The sequence below is a fragment of the Rhipicephalus microplus genome, chromosome 5 (genome assembly GCF_043290135.1).
Source record: "Rhipicephalus microplus isolate Deutch F79 chromosome 5, USDA_Rmic, whole genome shotgun sequence".
Lineage (NCBI taxonomy): Eukaryota > Metazoa > Arthropoda > Arachnida > Ixodida > Ixodidae > Rhipicephalus > Rhipicephalus microplus.
Window position 1 is genome coordinate 129,035,949 of NC_134704.1, and position 20,537 is coordinate 129,056,485.

A 20,537-nucleotide genomic window follows, 5' to 3' on the forward strand; every position below is an offset into this window, starting at 1 on the left:
TGATGACGCCCTTGCATGTATCCCCTGGTTCCTTGGCGGGGCCCCGAACGGGAAGCTGTTGATCCCCCACTTGCAGCTGGAAGTCCCCGAGGAGTCGCTGTGCCATAGGCAAAATGGTGGTGCTACAGACAAAGATGTTTTGTTCCCAGATCGGCCACACTTGAATTTGCGTTGTAGTCCGGTCGCCGAGGTAGCTGCGGATGGCGTCGCCCGCGCGATCGGCCGGGACGAATGTGCGTAGCTCGCAGGGAACGCGAGGTTTCACTACTACGATGTAGTCGTCGCGAGAGAGGCGAGGAGTCTGGCGCGGACGCCACTTGCGTTGCTTCGCTGGCTGCGAGGACGGAGCCGAGGTAGGCACACCACCGGAGGGATGGCGCGCCGGCGTGCCTTGCAAGGCTGGGGAATGGTGGCCCGCTGTGGCGTCTCGTTGTTGTTGAGACGCAGACTTCGCTTTCGCTTGCTTGCGTTGCCATAGTCTCACCCTGTCGTCGAGGTATTCATCTTCTGATGGCATAGTTTTTACGGAGGATGAAATCTCCATGGACAGTACTTGGCTTGAGGTAGGATCATAGCCCGTAACCACGTTAGCAGCCGCCATCGCCGGGCTGAGAGCCCTTAGCGAGGCGGCGTTGTAGCCGGGAGTGAAGGACGTCCCTCAAGTTGTCAAAACTGGACCCACCTGGACGAAGGTGTTGTCTAGGCGAAGCGGAGAACTTGGCGGTGACGATAAACCCAAGTTCCAAGGGTACCAGGGTGGATGTCCGCAGAAATAGCAGAAAATCTACGGAGGCGATGTGGAGTGCGTCCGTCACCATCGAGCGCTCGCCTTGTCTTTTCGCCACAAGAGAGAGCCTTTGGAGAAAGTGTTGTGGACCAGATTACGGTCATGGCAATCTTTTCAGAGTTTGATTATCCGTGGTAGAGTGTACTAGAACTTTTGAGTGGCGCGACCGAAACGCTTTCCCCTTGCTTTCTCCATCCCCAACTTGTGGCGAAAGTAGCGGCGGTGCTGCCATCGCCCAATCTACCCACTTAGTTTACTCGACTGGCTCGGCGGTATGGCCGGCATCTCGGTTTTAGTCGCGAAATGACAAAGAAGCAGCGTCTAAACCATTGCTACGCGCCAGGTTGCACAACTGGATATCCGCGTGTGCAACAAAGTCGTAAGTTATCGCTTTTTAAGGCCCCGAAAGACGAAGAACGACGACTCTTTTGGGAGCGGAACCTCCATCGGCTTGACAAGCCACTTGACGCCGATTGTGCTGTGTGCGAGTTACATTTTGAACCGCATTTCATTGTGAGAGACTACGTACATGTTATCAATGGTGTTGAAGTCCGAATTCCTAGGGGAACGCCGACACTTGCCCCTGATGCAGTCCCGACGCTCTTGCCCAACCTGCCTGCATATTTGACGCTCAAAACTCCGGCTCCACGGACCCAAACAAAGCGGCGGCATCAGTGTGTGCCGGCTGAGAATGACAACAGAAAACGGCGACGCATTAGCACTCCTGCACAGCTCCTTGTGGATACCAACGGTGCAACTTCTTCAGATGGCGACGAAGCTGACGAGACAAGCTCAAGTCCCTCGTCTGACGCGGTTGCCACTCTCGATGACCTTCGTGGTCTTGTCCTACCATCAAAGTCATGGGCGCTCGTTATATTGTACAATGTACTATGCTGCTTCGGGCTGCAGTGCGGTCAGCAGCAACTTCAATAACAATAATGTCAAATAACGTTTATTTGCGCGGAAAAGGGGAGGTATGTGAATAAGAAAAAAAAGAGGGAGATCATCTTCACACTTGGCGCGCCAGAGAGGTACCAACACCTACGCGGAACGCCTGCCAGCCATCCGCCCGGGTAGATTGGTTGACGCCAGCGCCACCGCATCATTCCACGCCGAAACGGCCACTCCCAGGCAGCCGCTCGCGCCACTCAAAAGCTTATAGTACACTCTATCCGCGGTGAATGAGTGTGCAAGTAGCTGTCGAAACGTTTCAGCATATTCTGCCATTTCAAAAACTAGGCTGACTTCAGACACATTGGGATTTCATAGCACAATTTTGCTGAGTGTCCTGCATGGTTCATGGCCATATATAAAAAAAATCTGTCAGATCCCACGTACCTGGGAATCGATGCTATGCGAAGCATGCGGAAGGAAGGTGACCATGTTGCAATTCTTTTGCTGAGTGACGCGTCAGGAAATGACGCTAAATATGTGTACAAATATTGCACGCACAGACATATGTTGAAGAGTTGCAGATGTTTATATACCCAGTTGTTTGCACTTGCGCAACGATGCCAACTGGAACATGCGTATTAGGAACCCCAGAAGCAGACATGAAGCACTGATGCTCGTGAGGCTTTTGGCCCTGGACACTGCTACATGAATCAACTTCAGCGCATGGCAACTAATGACAATTGACGTTAACACGACGTGATGGCCATATGAAAGCAGTACATATGTAATGTTTATTAATTTAGGTAGGCAGCGTTGCAACTACTATTCACGTTTCACGAAGATTAGCGCCTATTTAAAAAGTAGTTCCGAGACCTGGCGTTGCTATGTGGTAAAATGCTTCATTGCTACGCAGAATACATGGGTTCGATTCATGCTGAAGCTCTGTCGTTCATTTTTTGCATTCGTCGGATCGACGCTACCGATGTCGGGTGTTTCTTAACGCTCGTGCGTTAAAATCGACCATGACTGTTCTGGTGGTTCCTGGGTAGCCAAGTATCAATAAACTGTGGAACATGACCTGACACCAGCAGCCATACCCGCCCGTCGGTATTTGCCACTGTCTGGCGTGATGTGTTTGACGACGTACGCGACGGGATTGTGACTGTATTTATGTTTCAACCAGCGCGTCATATTCGTCAAGCCATCTTACCCTCCCATGCTAATTTTGGTTCACGCCAAGTTAAAAGGGTGATCAGGAGAGCACCCAAACGTAAGGGGCAAGATAGATATGTAGATAGATAGATAGATAGATAGATAGATAGATAGATGAATAAATAGATAGATAGATAGATCGATAGATACGCTCAAAGTCACCGAAGTTCACTGAGAAATGCTTCGCATTTAAAATGCCAATGAGGAACTTTCATGGAAAGGGGATGTCTGACAAAAGCAATTTACTCAGAGAATATGAAATATATATGCCATGCCTTCCAGCAGTACACTCGAAACCAGGGCCCGGATTCACAAAGCTCACTTACGAAAACATTTTTGCGCAAGAGAAATATTGTTGCGTAAGTCGATTCACGAAACGAAAAAACGTCGTAAGAGGCCATAGTTGTCACATCGGCCGCTGCAAATAAAGCGCGCTGTGACTGCCCGGGAACATGTCAGCGATGGTGATGCAGTTGCTATATTTGCTTACGTCACCGAAAAGTGCTCGTAAGTGGATTCACGAAGCGAAATTGTGCGTAAAAACAGCATGGCTGAGAGAAAATCCCAAGAGTGGTCCGGACCACTCTTAGGAACAATGTGGCTACTTGGAACCTGCCGCCGCAGCGGTATACTTTGGTGCCCTGGCTGGTTTTGAGTTAATTCACGCCCATTAAGGGCTGCCTGATGACTGCTGGTGCGCTTTTATCTCTTTCGGCACTTTAAGCTTCGCGTGTTGTTTCCCTTGTACGCAGTGGATGGTGTTGACAACCACCATCGTCCAATAAGTTCGAAGTCGCAGTAATTGAAGAATTCTATTGGGCGTCAATGGCATAAAACTACGCATGTAAAGATTTGTGGTTGGAAACCAATGTGATACGTGAATGGTCGGTGCATTCGAACGCGACATGACATAGGATCAACCTTATTTGTTATGTTGTTGTGTTGCGCTCCATCTCATCCAATTAAAAGTGCGACTCGAGATCTTTGCCTCATTGGAGGAAATTACCACCAAAGAGGTTAATGGGAGCACATTCTTCGCAAGCTATTGGAAATAAAAATGAGAGAAAGTTTCCAGTGAGTGGTTCCTAAAGTTTGTGCTCTAGTGTACTTTCATTGGCTCTAACTGTCCAATGGTTGAAATTTCTGAAATACAGCTGTCGATACACTTTGGGACGATGTGGAACAAAGCGTACTTTGTAAACCAAAGCGTATTAGGGGTGCGCGTGATTACGCATGGAACTACAAACAAATCATGCATCTTCACCTTCACTGTTCAGACACCGGTATGGACTGTGATATTATGGCAAGCAATCGGAATAAAATGACCCTAGTAACTTTGTATGACACCGAAAATACGCAAACCTTCACGATTCTGGAGCAAACCTTGGCTGAATTCATCCCTGCGTCAATTACCAGTCATTTAACTTGGCGCACGAACATCATTCAAAGGTAGAACGAGCCACTGACATGTATTTTGTGCGACGTAGTGACCACTTGACCTGAGAATAATAGCGTTGCGAAGGCGAATCCCCTGTCGCATGCTCTGATCGAAGCAGACGACAAACGCAAGCAGACGACGGCTTGGCCGACAGGCACAGCTTGTTATTGGTTGTGAAGCAATACCCTCTACATCAGCTCACTCCGTGACGTTGCCAAAACACTTCTTTCATCTGGCACGCCTGTCCTGTTCGTCATATCACCTCCCTCGCACATAAGAGAAATTTTTTTCACGCCGTGAAAATAGTGCAAGTACTTTCTAAGAGCTCTCTTACGTGCGGTGCAGTTGTCGAAAACAACATGGCGTCGTAAACAGCATATCGGTCGGTGCGACTTTCAGCAAATGCTTCTCGCATGAGTTACTTCAGCGTTTGACCGGATGTGTTGTGATTACAGCAGCTCTTTCAGTGCGTGTGAGCAGTGCGGAAAGCTGTGGCAGTGCAATGGTGTACGGTGAAGCGCAGCGAAGCCTGTGCGTCGGTGTGGTTATCAAGCGGGGATCGGCGTCGATGTATCGACGGCAACTAGCACTCGAGAAGCCTGCAATGTGTGTGTTTGTGCCGGTAACAGTTCGTTCGCTTGAATTTCCAATCTCTCAGTTGGGTGCTGTGCGACATTTCGGATTGACAGCGTTTTGACACGTTACTTGAGTGACCTCAAGTACGTACGGAAACGTATGAACTACGCGCTCGGTTCTTGCTTCGCCACTAGTTAGCCCGTACGCTTCTATTTACTTGAGAGCAATGTACTGTTCGGGAGTGAAACGATGTTCGTTGTGAACAGTGGTGCTGTGTTGACGTTCCAAGACTTGTGAACAAGCTGTGCTCGTGTGACCGAAAATTGAAAGACAGCGTTGATAACTGTTTTGCCCGGCGAAGTTGTGGTGGGGCAGCTTGGCGCTTTTGTTTATTAAGTCGTCACTTCTCCTTTTTGTGATAACCATAGTCCTAGCGCTGTGATGTGATCAACCAAAACTGCGAGATGCTACATTCTGTTGTGGATCATGTTACTTTGGAAGCGCGCATAGACTGTTCTTCGGTAACAACTTGAGAGTTCTATGTGGCAGCGAGAGCCCGTGAACGTCAAGCTTCCCTTCGGCCCCCAGAAAAAGCAAAGATTTCACCGGTGCCTTGCTTTGGATGAAGTTGTAGGCCAATATCGCCTAACTACAGGTTTCCGAGTTCGTCTGGCCATCGTTTTTCATGGCACTAGAGCCTTGACAACAGCCGGTCATGGCCAGTTCTTACACTTTATCAATGGACGTGCACGCCTGGCCAGCCCTTCATTGCTGTCATTGGCAGCTTCCAGTCTGCAGATGCCCTTTGCCTGTTGGCCGTACTTGGTTCCTCATGACACCGACGGCTACTAAATGCTGCCATCGGTGAGTTCACCTTGCAGAACTAAATTTCACCAGTACTATAATTCACGCAGTTCTATAACGTGTGCAAGTTTTTAAGCCCATCAGATGTAATGTTTCTCTATGGTAAGTTGAAGCATGAAAAATATACTACTACTGTTATATACATAGATATATTATGATGCAAATACATAAAAAGTTTTTTGTGATATGATACAAGTGAGCTCTTGTTTGATTATGAGGTTGGGCCTGTCGATTGACCACGTTTGATAGTTGGAAAGTTAATGTGAATTTATTTTTCAGAAGCCAGGTTGCACTTAAAAATTTATGTTATTTTGGAAAATTAGTTCTATAGACGATTACCGCTGTGCTAGTACTATACTTCAGTAGGACATATATATTGCGGTACGTAAATTTTACATGAGGCTTCAGTTTATTTCAAAGTGATTATAGCAGATTTTGGTCACATTAACGAAGTGATAGCTTCCTCAAATAAGTATTAGAAGTGAGTGCTTTAATGATTGTTTTTAAATATCTCGTTTTTGGCTCTTCACAGATCGCAGAGATTGGTTTGTTAAGGTCCTGTGATTCATCGGTTGAACATTCTGGCACATCAATCCTCATCATTACTTGGAGCACCTGTAGAAAAATAGGAAGGACGCGTTCTCCCTAACTATGCAAGCCTATGTCACTGCTGGGACTGTTATCATTCAGCGGATGGGGCGTGGAAGCATGCATGGCAGCCTCATCTGGAAGGACTGCGATCTGCTTGGGAGCTTCGAGCGCACAAAACTGCCTAACGGCTGGCTGCAAGGTTAGTTTTTCTTTAATACATACGATTACGTGAACACCACTTACTGTGCACAAATTGAAAACCCAAGCATGGTTGCTTTCAGTGGATACCTGTAATATTCTTACACATAATTCTTATTCAACATTTATAGAACTAAATTGCAAGATAATTGAAAATGTTGAAAGCTGAAAGCCGGCAGCTTTTGAATGAAACTCCAATAACTTGAGGCTCAAAAGCTTGTGCTTTGAAACGAGCACAAATACTTTGATTCCTTATTGAGCTCTCGAGCTTGTGACTCCCTCTGTGGATCAAATGCTCTGGAAGGAATTAGCAAGTGGGTGAAAATTGCCTGGCTGTTCACAACTTGTAAGGAGAAAGACCTATTGAAGAAGCCTCAGATGACATAGGGCCAGTAACTGCATCTTTTACCTAATGTAGCTTTTTCTTTCTCAGTGCTGTTGCTTATGTTTCAGCCGAACATGTTCACCACGATTGCATAGTGATATATATTTTTCTACAAATTGTACCTGACCTAAGTATGCATTGTTGATCTCTAAAGGTGACGTTCAGTGTGTTTCAAAGCCATGGCTTCTCATTTCTCGGTCTGTGGCTAGCCTATTTCAGCAGCAGAGCGATGCAGCTAGCACACATGCAATCCAAGTCACGGAGCGCTCCTTTGGTGTTCTGTGCAGGACGCAGCATATCCATCCGGCAAGACACTATTATCAACAATAATGGTGAGTGTTGGTGGCACCTGTAGGAGCCCGTTGTGTTTGTTGCGTATGATTATTTCCCCTGATGAAGTGCATTTTCGAAAGGTTTTCTTCATTTAGAATAATAGATGTCAGCAACAAGCACACTCATAATCCACAAGTTCTTTGTGTCTTCTAGATTGCCCATTTGCTCCTATACGCAGTATGGTGAGCTGGCTATGTTAGACAGCCTTAAAGTTAGGAACATTGGCTGTTGCGTTGTAATGCAGTCTAACTTGTATTTCTTAGTGAACCTATTTGTGGTCTGCTTCTCGCACCTAGTGTAAAGTCAAAATAGAAGACACTTTATTGGCTTTTTATGTCTGGCAGAAGTTTCATGCCTTCATCTATAACATTGTAGTTTTGCTCTTGTATCATATAAAATATATTTTCAGTCTTCACTGTTTGTGTGTGTGTGTGTTGAGGCTTGTCATTGGCTTCTGAAAATACAATATCTGTAAATATGAGCACATAATTGATAACTATACACTCTTGCATGTAGCATGGTTGTAACAATGATCTGTATTTTTCTAAGTTTCAGAAGTAACAAGGGGTTTGGTGCTTCACGGTCATGTACAGTGTATCAAGAACAGAGCACAGAAGACCAACAAGTATAAAGGGACTGCCAGTGACTGTTCTCCTGCTCAAAGTTTACAACAGCAGAAAGAGCACATTGTGATGTCAGGAGCAGCTGCTGCTTAACTTCTTAGCAGTGCATTATTCAGCAGTTCATTTGCTTGCATTAAAAATTATTTAAATTTTGCATGGAAGATACCAAACTATGACACTAATTCAAAGGCTGCTGTACTGTTAGTGGGCAAATATTTTTGAGCTGAAGTTTTTAACATGTGTGTTAGGTGCTTGCGTGCTTCTACATTTACATGCCAGAAATCACAGCATCCATGGTCGCCAATGGTAACTGTGTCTGCATTCTTGGTAGTACAAGAAGTAAAGCCATGGATGCAGTAATCATGTACTTAGTCGATGTAATCCTTCAGTGTACACTCATTTGTATAGCACCAATGATGCCATGAGTGTATAAGCTCTGGGAAGTGAATCTATGTGGATTATTTTATTTGGAAGGAAGTAGATCATCACTACTCTTAGTATATCTTAACAGAAGATTTCAGTGCTTGGGTATTATCCCACTGCCTGTCCGTCCTTCAACAGTCTACTTATCTACTGTGTAAGTGTAACTTTTTAAATGTATACTTTGCTCGGATAGGTTTGTTCATAATGTAATGCAAGTGACTTATCATCTATGCAGCTCTACTCAGACTAGAAATAAAAGTACTTATTTTTATATGTAGCTATACCATGCATTCACTTGTGTTTTTCTAGGTGCCTGTACAGTTGTTTAGCCCTACAAAAGTGCTGGTATACTCTAATATTGAATCTGGCATCTTAAAATAGTTTGTTAGTGGAAGTAAGAATGTGTTTACAATCAATATTACTATCCTCAGATGAACTGTGAAAACTCTGTGGAAATTTATTTACATTTTTTGAACTTTGTGAAGGCAAATGTTCTTATGTTCTTTTATTGTGGTCCCTGTTTCATGCAAATGACACATAATTACTTTGCCGTGGCATAGTATTAGTTGTTATTTTACACATATGTGCTGAACAACATCGCAGTTGAGGCCAGCAGCAAGACATACATGCAGTGCACTGGAGCATCACCTCACATAGTGTACAGTCTTTGCCCACCAGTAAACTCAATATTTTTCAAGCAGACTAATAGACAGCTGTATGGGAACTGTGTTGATGTGCAAACTTTGAAGTCTTCTTGAGGAGTGTTTTTCATCATTTTTGTTCAAGTGAAGTAGCTACCCAAGGCCACAACTGGTGGGAATGTGGTGGTTTCCTCTCTCCAAAAGCACTTTTACCAGCTGCCTCAATGTTAGCATGGGGTGAATTCACGAACTGGAAAAATAATTGGTCTTTGTTTTCTTGGCCGAAAGAGTCGCTTCCACCGTTGAGCCACCACGACGCGCCAGAATAGAAACCTTTAGCTAAATAAAGTTGATTCTACTTTTGAGAAGTGTTTTGGGGAAACGAAATGGCACCTATAGCTGTCAATATAAACACTGTTTGCACCAAAGAGCTTAGTAGCTTATATTTGTATTATTCATGTTTTGTCTAGAATTTACTCGTGCTGTGCCAACTTTCAGCCCAAGTGTCCTAACATGCTTTGTTAGTGGGTTGTGAATGAGCCAAGCTATGTAAATAAACAGAGTGATATTGCAGACATGTACAAAATATTGATGCACAGCCCTTTTCTTTAGCATGACATTGTCAAGGGCTTTATTCTTGTGTTTTTTATAAAAACTGCTTGTCACTGGGCAGCAGCAGAAAACTATGCATCAAGCTTTTGCGAGATAATTCGAGAAACACCGTGTTCAGACAAAACAGTGCCGGTGGATATCCCTCGTAAGTTACTTTCTGTAGTATATTCAAAATGAGTCTATTAGAATTGTTGTTTTATAGCCATTCATTTTAATATTTATATATGAGTGTGTGTATTTATGTATATATGGGTGTACATATGTATATGTGTGTGTGCGTATATGTATGTATGTATGTATGTATGTATGTATGTATGTATGTATGTATGTATGTATGTATGTATGTATGTATGTATGTATGTATGTATGTATGTATGTATGTATGTATGTATGTATGTATGTATGTATGTATGTATGTATGTATGTATGTATGTATGTATGTATGTATGTATGTATGTATGTATGTATGTATGTATGTATGTATCTTTTAAATGAGAATCCGTTTATCATTGGTGAGTAAGTTTGGTAATGATTTGGCTGAATTTGTTTCTAGTTATTTCTCTTTTGAGCCATTATACATTTCAATTTGTTTTGTACTGCATAAAAATAAATGTAACCTTACACAGAATATGTGTGTTCGAAGAAGTTTCATTTACCAACCTACAGTCATGGGCAAGAAATTAAGTAAAATGGAACGAACCTGCGAAGATTAGTTTAGAGCATAGCTACTCTACATGGCATATCTCGTACACATTGCGTTGGTTGAATATGTCGATTTCAACCTTTCAATTTTAGTCAGAATAAGCAAGCTATCACCCGTGGTTCTATATGTGTGTGATATTTATGTATACTGTGATACCGGTTCGCAATTACAATTAAGGTCACAAACCTAGTCAAGCTGAATACACGAATTTTGTCCATGCACCTTTATCTGCACTGGAACTGTTGTTAATAAAAAATAAACTTCAGTTTAGAAATTAATTCTAGTAACCAAAAGCAGGGTATCTCTTTATCACACAAATCAAATTGCCATTGTTCTGTTCCATTCTGGACAATAGGAGACCCTCTCAGCAGAACTCGATTACCTGCTATTGTTCATTTTAACTATTGACAGCGACATTACACTAAAGCGTGCAGCATGACAAATAGCGGGAGAGAAGACACAAACTAATCACTCTGTTTGCGTCAGCTCTAACTGTCCGTGCTCTTTGATCTTGCTGCATGTGATGATGCCCACCAAATTAGCACGAAAGCGTGTCCCTACAAAGGCAGTCAACTTGGCTGCAAGCAGTTAGCTCACTGCATGTGTAGATTTTCTTCAAAACACCGTGAAGACTGATTGCTGGTCGAATATCCAAAGACGTGAAAAGTAATATACCAGGTATGATATTGGTATTTCAGCACTGGACACTTTTGCGATAATAGAGGATGGAGGAGAAAATTATGAACCCTCAATTGTTTAATTTTTGAAGGAGCACAGTACAGCGCTTTTCGGTCAAAAGGGGAGTGAAAGAAGCAAGTGCGAAAGCCTACTTCTCAAAAAACTAGTACCCGCCACCACGCATAATGTCAGGCCGGGCAACCTCTTGAAAAAAAAAAGGGCTCAGTGATTCTGCGAATCGAACCAAGTACCTCCTCGATTGTAGTTGAGCGCTGTAACCGCTCGTCCACTGCAGCAGTGCTTCTGTTCGCCCTATTGCTGATATATCGTCATTCCTTCGAATGAAGCCAAATGCAAAAACGTCCCGTGAAACTTTGTCAAAAATAGAAAAAATAGTTAGAATGCGTTTTCCCAAGGTTACTAGAAGATAGAAACCGCCACGTGTGACTGTATAACCGTGCGCTATTTATTCTTGTACATTACTGTCATGACGTTGGGATAGCCGGCTCTAACGTACGCTACCTTCTCATAGTTTGCCAAATATAGATAAGAAAATAAAAATATATATCGGCCTGTGACAACGCTAATCAACTATTATGAGTTCACTGTCACTAGTGTCACTTTCACTAGATGAATGCTCAGTTTGCTTCCATTATCGTTATTTAGGAAAGTTTTGGCTCGTTAACTCAACTCTCTTAATTAGCATTGATTCTCACACCTAAGGACAGTCACACATCATCTCGCTTTCTGAGTGGCTGTCCCTCCCATATAACGCGTACTCCACTTTTTTATGCTCTCCGAGCATCTGACCCTGCTTTGCGGAGACATTCCCTGACGTCTGCTGGGCCAGAAAATTGTCTTTATTATCTATCAATTTCAAGCTTTCGCGAAGCCGAAACGAGAGTCTCTCTCTCTCTCTCTCTTTTCATCCTTTTCGCACGTGTGATAACGTCTCTCGACCTCAAGACTCGTATACACGTCCCTTGCTTTGTTTGCGCGCTCAAACAACGCTGGACGAAATATTTGCACCGTGTTTTGTGAAAAACATTAGCACTGAGATACCTCCCGACGAGTCTCCCTCATTTTACGTAGACATATACCTAAGCGTAAGCGTATGCACGTTCTCGCATTCCTTCCGGCTTTATAAAAACGCTGCGGTGCGTGGAACCAGCGAAATTGCGCTCACAATTTCATTTGATTACTGCTGTTATCTATTTCCGCACAATTCGTCTGCAGGCACCAAAGTCGTTCATGTGCCTTGTGATAAGAATATTGTAACAAAGGCTACCTTTGACTATAGGTACAAAACACCCTTACGTTCACCACTATACCGTGCTAGATTGCACCGAATTAGTTAAGTAGCAGCGCAGCTTCAATGAAATGTAAGGTAACTGGTCGCGTTAAATAGGGGAAGACATTCGAGGTACATTTTCAAACATTGCATGCATCGAGTTATGTGTGATTTTATTTATGTGGTACACCTCGAGTGTTGTTTACTTGTACTTGGCGAGATAGTGCATGGATTGCTCGGTGGCTTAAGGCCATCGAGCAACTATTTTTTTAGCTGCAGTCGTTAAATAGAGGCGAGTGCTTGGCTTTGCACAGCCCACCAAAACGTCTATTACAACGTACGCGGCATCCTGTAAGCGCTGTAGCAGACGCTCGCGGAACTGAAACTTAGATGCAGCAAATCATTGGCTATCATCGTATACTCTCGATGCTAGACGCTTTGCGTGCTACCTTGATATTATCGGCACACACTTCTTTCTTTCCTTGTCGTTTCATCGGCTATCGTGTGTCCTCCTTGCCCTCTTAAGTGCCGAATAAGTTAAATTCATAGCCGCGCTATAGTAATCCCTCCAGATAAGAGAACTTTTGGCTAAGAAAATGCGTAGCCAAAGAGAAAGCTTTGTGAATTCGGCCCCAGAATCTTACGCTAATAAACGCTGAAATGATCTTGCCGTATACTGCCTTGTACCGTCAGGTTATACTACACCCGAAAGTCCAGTGAATTTGCAGCTTAACTTTTACAGCTTCCGAAGAGCAGAGAAAAACACTTGCCTTTTGTGCAAGCGTTGACTGGTCAGCGCAGCGTGATAAACACTACAGTTCTTAGAATTGCTTATGTATGCCTTCTCTGGTGAAAATTGGCAGATCCCACGTACAGCGGGAATCGATGATATGCGAAGCCCGAATAAGAAAGCTTGAAATTCCACTTTAAAATCAGCGCAACGTTTCGAAGTGGAGATAAATGATGCCATACCTGACTTCCGTGTCATAATTATCGTGTTTGAATGTGTCGTAATCTTTTCACGTCACGTGATACCAAAATTAGTATATGTAGAGTTAGCGAAACTGCCGCTAGCACGCAATGAGCGTGGTATGTTGTCACGTTTTTACATGACACACGCGCGAGGATTATCATGTCTGCACCAGTCATATATTTCGTCATGCATTGACGTCACGTATTACCAAATTTGGTATATGTGGAGCTTACTAAATGGCCGCGAGCGCATCATGAAGGGTCCAATGTACCCCAATGTAGCGTTGACGTGCGCACGCTGGGCACAGCGACGCAACGTTAGCAAAGCTTGAGCACTCTATTGTCTGACGCCAGGCGCGACCGACGCAATCAGGATCCGTCGGCGCGGCCCGACGGCAACCAGCGCGAAATTCGTGCCGATGTGTTACCAGACAACGCTGGGTCCCCCTCTTTTCGGGACGGAGAGACCCCGGACGCGCTGAAACGCGCAAGTGTCGAATCAACGCAGCGCAGCGCGCTCCTGCAAGCATATGGCAGGACTGGTGCCTGGCGTGGCAACGCCGGCGTGACACGACAAAATTAACGCCGGCGAGCACGCGCACCACGTCACGTAGAAATGTGTTGGTGCCTTGACTGTGGCATGTAGTCATGTTCTCGCATGACACGCATCTGATGATTATCATGTATGCACCAGTCACATGGCTTTGTCGTCCATTGACGTCACCTAATACCAAATTTGGCATATGTAAAGCTAGCGAAACGGCCGCGATCACATCATGAGTGTAGCATGTAGTCACGTTGTTACATGACCCTCATGTCATGATTATCATGTTTGGATGTGTCATTTACCTATGTCGTTTGTTCGCGTCGCGTTATGCCGAGTTTGGTAAATGTGAAGCTAGCAAAACGGCCGCGAGTGCATCACAAGCGTATGCTATAGCATGTAGTCATGTTCTTACATATCACGTATCTCATGTTCATCATGTTTACACCAGAATTATACCTTCGTTATTCATTCAAGTCCCGTAATATGAATTTTGGTATAAGTGAAGCTAGTGAAACGGCCACCAGCGCATCATGAGCGTGGCATGTAGTTATATTGTTACAGGACACGCATGTAATGATTATCATGTTTGCACCAGTCACATACCTTCGTCAACCATTCACGTACCGTAATACCAAATTTGGTATATGAGACGTAAACGAGAGGGCCGGGGGCACATCATGAGCGTGACATGGAGTCATGTTGTTACATGACACGCATGTCAAGATTTTCATGTTAGAGTCTGTCCCTTGTGTTCGCCACGCCACCATACCAGTTTTGCAACACGCCATGTGAACGAAGCTACCGCAACAGCTGCAGGACCATGAAATGTAAATCATGACATTCATCACATACGTCATGATTTTCATGTCATGACTAGTCTAATATGTTATTCATACAGGCATGTTATGCCATACCAAGTTTGGTATTGATACCATTATCGAAACGGCCAGAAGAGCTAAAAGTCGTACGTGGTTAGATAGATAGATAGATAGATAGATAGATAGATAGATAGATAGATAGATAGATAGATAGATAGATAGATAGATACGGTCAAAGTTGCCGAAGTTCGCTAAGAAATGCTTCGCATTTAAAAACAGGGGAAAAGCCTGTAGTAGATTGAATTGCACTATTGAATGCATACTTCGCGGAAGGAAGAACGACATCCCAATTGGAATGGTCGGAATTAACATACATAGGGAGCATGTCTCTCAGTGTTGGGTTGAAACGCTCCGTTAGGTCATTAGTCTGAGGCTGGTAGGCTGTTTATGTGTGGTGTACCATACGGCATGAATGAAGGAGGTGTTGCAGAACTACGGACAAAAATACGCGTCCCCTGTCAGTCTCTTCCATGGTACACCATGACGGAGAACGAACTAATGCCAGACGAAGAAGGCAACATCACGAGCGCCAGCCGAAGGTATCGCTGCCGTTTGCGCGTATCTTGTCAGATGGTCGGCAGCGACAGTGACACATCGATTATCAGCAACAGAGCACAGCATTGGGCCGCGTAGGTCAATACCAACATGGTCAAATTGGCGTCAGGACATGGTAAAAGCTGCAGTTGACCGGCTGAATGAAGAAATTTCTTCCGCTTCTCATACAGGAACATGAGCGAATGTATTTTTTACATATGTGTACATACCCTGCCAGTTCCGCTCATACGTTATGAGCTCACCAGCGCGTGCATGTTGCGTGCCAGCGTGAAAATAAGTGCAGATATCAGAACGCATACGCGTGGGTATGACGAGTGCCACAGGAATGGCCGCACGTTAGAGGGATACTGTACACTCCACTGTTTGCCTAGCCTTCCTTCTCCATCATCCCCTTTCTTTAGTAAATATGCCTATAAGCATATATATACGCAAGGGAAATGGTGCATTTCCTCCGACGGACAGCGATCTAAGAGACAATGCTGATTGATTGATTGATTTGTGGGGTTTAACGTCCCAAAACCACCATATGATTATGAGAGACGCCGTAGTGGAGGGCTCCGGATATTTTGACCACCTGGGGTTCTTTAACGTGCACCAAAATCTGAGCACATGGGCCTACAAATCTAAGAGATAATGCAAAGTCGTGCATATGCAAATTGTGAGGGTGGAAAGGGGGGTGGTTCGAGCAATGCAAGTAAATGCTTTTAACTATCGAAATTGAAAAACTTCATTAGGCTGATGATGATATTTTGCAATGGATAACTATACAGTGAGCTCGTGCTCTTGCATCACGCATTATTTCGCGCGAGAAATATCTTCATTGGGAATCAAAAGTTAACGATGCAAACAGTTTCGAAGTCACCTAAATGCTGCAGCTAGCTTTGTTGTCGTTCTGCATGATTGAATTAGGCTCAAAGATAAAAATACCGTATGAAACTGAGAAAAATTTACTTGGTTAGACTTGTGGCGCAATATTTTGGGTGATCGAGGGTTCTCTTGCAGAGAAAAAAACCGCTATCATTGGGAAGATCTTGCATTCGAAAAGAACTAGAAGGGCTGCGCCAGTGTACCTTCAGTCTCATACACTAAGGCAGTTCGAGTCTTCCAGATGTGTATTAAATGTAAAAAAGAAAATTTTTGTGAACACCATTTGGACATACGCATGCGCTATTCTGATATTTCAATAACATTGGGGTGTACAGATCTTCCGGAGTTGTCTCGTATCCACGACGCATCATTTTGACGTTAATTATTAATCACGTTAACCATGGGAAGTAGGCTTCAACCAAAACACGAGCTTTTTTATTTAAAGATGAAGGAGGTTATCGAAAGTGACAATAACATTCACGATGGTCTAGAGTGTATGCGGTGCTTGAGTGCCGATAAATATGTCGCGGGATCAAATCCCAGCCACGGCGGCCACATTTGGATGGATGCGAAGTGATTAAGGCCCATGTGCCTGGATGTAAGCGCACGTGGAAGAAATACCCCAGGGGGACGGAATTTCCGAAGCCATCGACGGCGGCTTCTCTCGTGATTTCATATTGGTTTAGAGACGTTAAACGCCACTAATTATAATAGTTATTCAAGGCGACAAGATACGTAGCTCACCTAGTAGACCCACAGGTGGAGGTATTGCTGAACCTCGGAGCAGTGCGTATTGTACGCGTGGATCGGTATACCTGTTCCTCACAAATAAAGACAGCTGTAGCGTCACGTGCCACCTGGTGAGGCTTTTCCGCGTATTGCCTCAGCGAAATACAGAAACTGAAATTCGTGACTACGAGTACGACTTTTGCAGACAGAAAAAAAAATAAAAGAAAGAACTGGGAGTAAACAGAAATGTACGAGGCCTGCACAGGTAAACCGAAATTGTGCACACACCAGCTGTCCACGGCAGTCTATTTTTAATGTTTTCACCTGACTCCTGTGTCGTGCTACACACGCAAGGAAAAAAAAATGCAGGGAACGCACAAAACCCATGCCAGCTAAGTCAAACTCTATTGTTGTAGACGAATGCGAACTGTTGAGGGCACCACTTGGTGCGTGTCATGCGTAATTACATTCATCAATTAAATGCGAAGCACTTCTTGGCGAACATCGGTGACTTTTCGCGCATCTATCTATCTATCTATCTATCTATCTATCTATCTATCTATCTATCTATCTATCTATCTATCTATCTATCTATCTATCTATCTATCTATCTATCTATCTATCTATCTATCTATCTATCTATCTATCTATCTATCTATCTATCTATCTATCTATCTATCTATCTATCTATCTATCTATCTATCTATCTATCTATCTATCTATCTATCTATCTATCTGTCTATCTATCTATCTATCTATCTATCTATCTATCTATCTATCTATCTATCTATCTATCTATCTATCTATCTATCTATCTATCTATCTATCTATCTATCTATCTATCTATCTATCTATCTATCTATCTATCTATCTATCTATCTAGCCGCCTACGACTTTTAGCTCTCCTGGCCGTTTCGATAATGGTATCAATACCAAGCTTGGTAAGGCATAACATGACTCTATTTAGAACATATTTGACTAGTCATAACATGAAAATAAAGACATGTATGCCATGAATGTCATGATTTACATTTCAAAATCCTGCAGCTCTTGCGGCGGTTTCATTTACATGGCATGCTGCAAAACTGGCTTGGTATGACATGATTGCATGGTGAACACAAGCGAGAAACCCTAACATGAAAATCATGACACGCGTGTCATGTATCAACATGACTACATGCCAAGCTCATGATGCGCTCACAGGCGTTTCGCTAGCGTCACATATACCGAATTTGGTATTATGATACGTGAATGAATGACGAAGGTATAATACTGGTGCAAACATGATAAACATGAGATGCTTCTCACGTAAGAACACGAAGACATGCGACGCTAGTGATGCACTAGTGGCCGTTTCGATAGCTTCACATGTACCGAACTCGGTATTACGTGACGTGAACTGACGACATAGGTAAATGACACATCGAAACATGATAATCATGACATGAGGGTCATGTAACAACATGACTACATGCTACACTCATGATGTGATCGCGGCCGTCTCGCTAGCTTTACATATGCCAATTTTGGTAATACTTGACGTCAATGGACGGCGAAGGTGTGTGACTGGTGCAAACATGATAATCACGGGATGCGTGTCATGTGAAAACATCACTAAATGCCACAGTCAAGGCGCCAATACATTTCGACGTGACTCTTTGCACCTGCTCACCAGCGTTCATTTCGTCGGGTCACGCCGGCGTCGTCACGCCAGGCACCGGTCCTATCATGTACACGCAGGCGCGCGCAGCACTCCGTTGCTTTGTCGCATGCGCGTTTCAGCGCGTCCAGCGTCCCTCCATAAAGAAAAGAGGGAGATGCAGTGTTGTCTGGGTAACGCATCGAGGCGAAATGCAGGCTGCCGCATTTCTCACCATTTGCCGACGGCACGCGTTGACGGACGCTGGTCGCGCGTGGCGTCAGACTATAAAGTGCTCGTTTTTTGCTAACGTAGCGTCGCGGTGCCCAGCGTGCGCGCGTGAACTCTACGTTGGAGTATATTGAGCCCTTCAAGAGGCGCTCGTGGCCATTTTGCTGGCTCCACATATACAAAATTTGGTGTTACGTGACATCAGTGGATGACAAACGTATATGACTGGTGCAAACATGATAATCCTGACAGGCGTGTCGCGTAAGAACATGACAACATACCATGCTCATAGCGTGCTCGCGGTCGTTTGGTAGCTCCACATATAGTAATATAGGTATCACGTGACGTGAATAGATTACGAAGGTAAACGACAATTACAAACATGATAATCATTACACGGCATAAGTTACCTCCACCTCGTAACGTTGTGCTGATTTTAAAGCGACATATCAACCTTTCTCATTCGTGCTTCGCATATCATCTATTCTCACTGTACGTGGGATCTGCCAATTTTTCTTTTAAAGCAAAGGTTTTAAAATTTTCTAGTAATATTAGTTGTAAATGTTCAGCTTCGCATCCCAGAACCGCAATACAATTTTAAGACGCCGTGATGGAGTGCTTTGCAAATTTTAGCTATCTGATATGTTTTATCGTGCTTTGACATCGCACAGTACCGGCATCTACCATTGCGCTTCGCTGTAAATGCTCTCGAACTAGCGACCTTCAGGTTAGCTGTCATGCACCATAACCATATATCCATTCTGGCAGACCTAATTTCACTAGCGGCGGCGAATAACTACACCTACAAAATCAGCTGTGGTTGTCAGGTCATGAAAGTTAACGCCGTAAAACTTCATAGGTGGATCGTGAGCGTATCTCAATGAATGGCAAAGAAATTAAAACTGCAGAGTCCAAAGAACCATAAAATTAAGCGAGGTAAATGATCAGTGTTCACGCGATTTCTTGAGAGATTGTTTCTTGCATGAACTGTTTCGCATATTCTGTTTCGACGTAGTAGCGGCCCGCAACCCGCTGAAGCACTTTTTGATGGACCATAATAAGCTCTTATATTTCTTCGTAGATCCATTCATCGATCCATGTATCCATACATTTCCCTATCTACGCTTCCGTCCAACCATCTGTCTGTCTCTACATCCATCTATCCATCCATCTCCATTCGTCCATGAACGCCTCCATCCATCTCGAATCGTGCGTCCACCCGTTCGTCCATCCATCCATCCATCCATCCATCCATCCATCCATCCATCCATCCATCTATCCATCCGTCCATCCATCCATCCATCCATCCATCCATCCATCCATCCATCCATCCATCCATCCATTCATTCATTCATTCATTCATTCATTCATTCATTCATTCATTCATTCATTCGTCCGCCCGTCCGTCCGTCCGTCAATCCATCCATCCATCCATCCATCCATCCATCCATCCATCCACCCATCCATCCATCCATCCATCCATCCATCCATCCATCCATCCATCCATCCATCCGTTCATCCGTGCATCCGTCCATCCGTCCGTCCGTCCGTCCGTCTTTTCACCTGTGGCGAAACGGGTCGGTGCCGCCTGTACGCCTGCGCGTCGCGGCGATGCCTCGAAACAAGGGCGCCAGCGATAAGAACACTCTCGCCCGAAATAAGCAAGAAAACTGTGTGTGTGTGCCCCAATTCAGGGGCAGTCGTTGTAGAACCTTCAGTGCGGAAATATTAAATTTATGTTATAGCACATCTGGTTACCCGGAAAACGAACGTACCGCACCGCCATGGTCGACGAGGAAACCCTTGCTGCCCTTCCACAAGTACAACAACTGGAACAACAACTGCAGGCCCAGCAACCAGTGATCCAGAA

At 44.2% G+C, this 20,537-nt stretch overlaps 1 protein-coding gene across 1 annotated transcript in view; it reads right to left on the reverse strand.

The window, feature by feature from the left end:
* LOC119173720 (cytochrome P450 2F3) overlaps window positions 1-16,880 on the reverse strand; it is an 80,606-nt gene extending 63,726 nt beyond the window's left edge. The window contains exon 1 of the mRNA XM_075894401.1: window positions 16,813-16,880. The gene's annotated coding sequence lies outside the window, so the exon portion shown is untranslated. The remainder of the gene's footprint in view (window positions 1-16,812) is intronic.
* Between the last annotated feature and the right edge of the window lie 3,657 nt (window positions 16,881-20,537).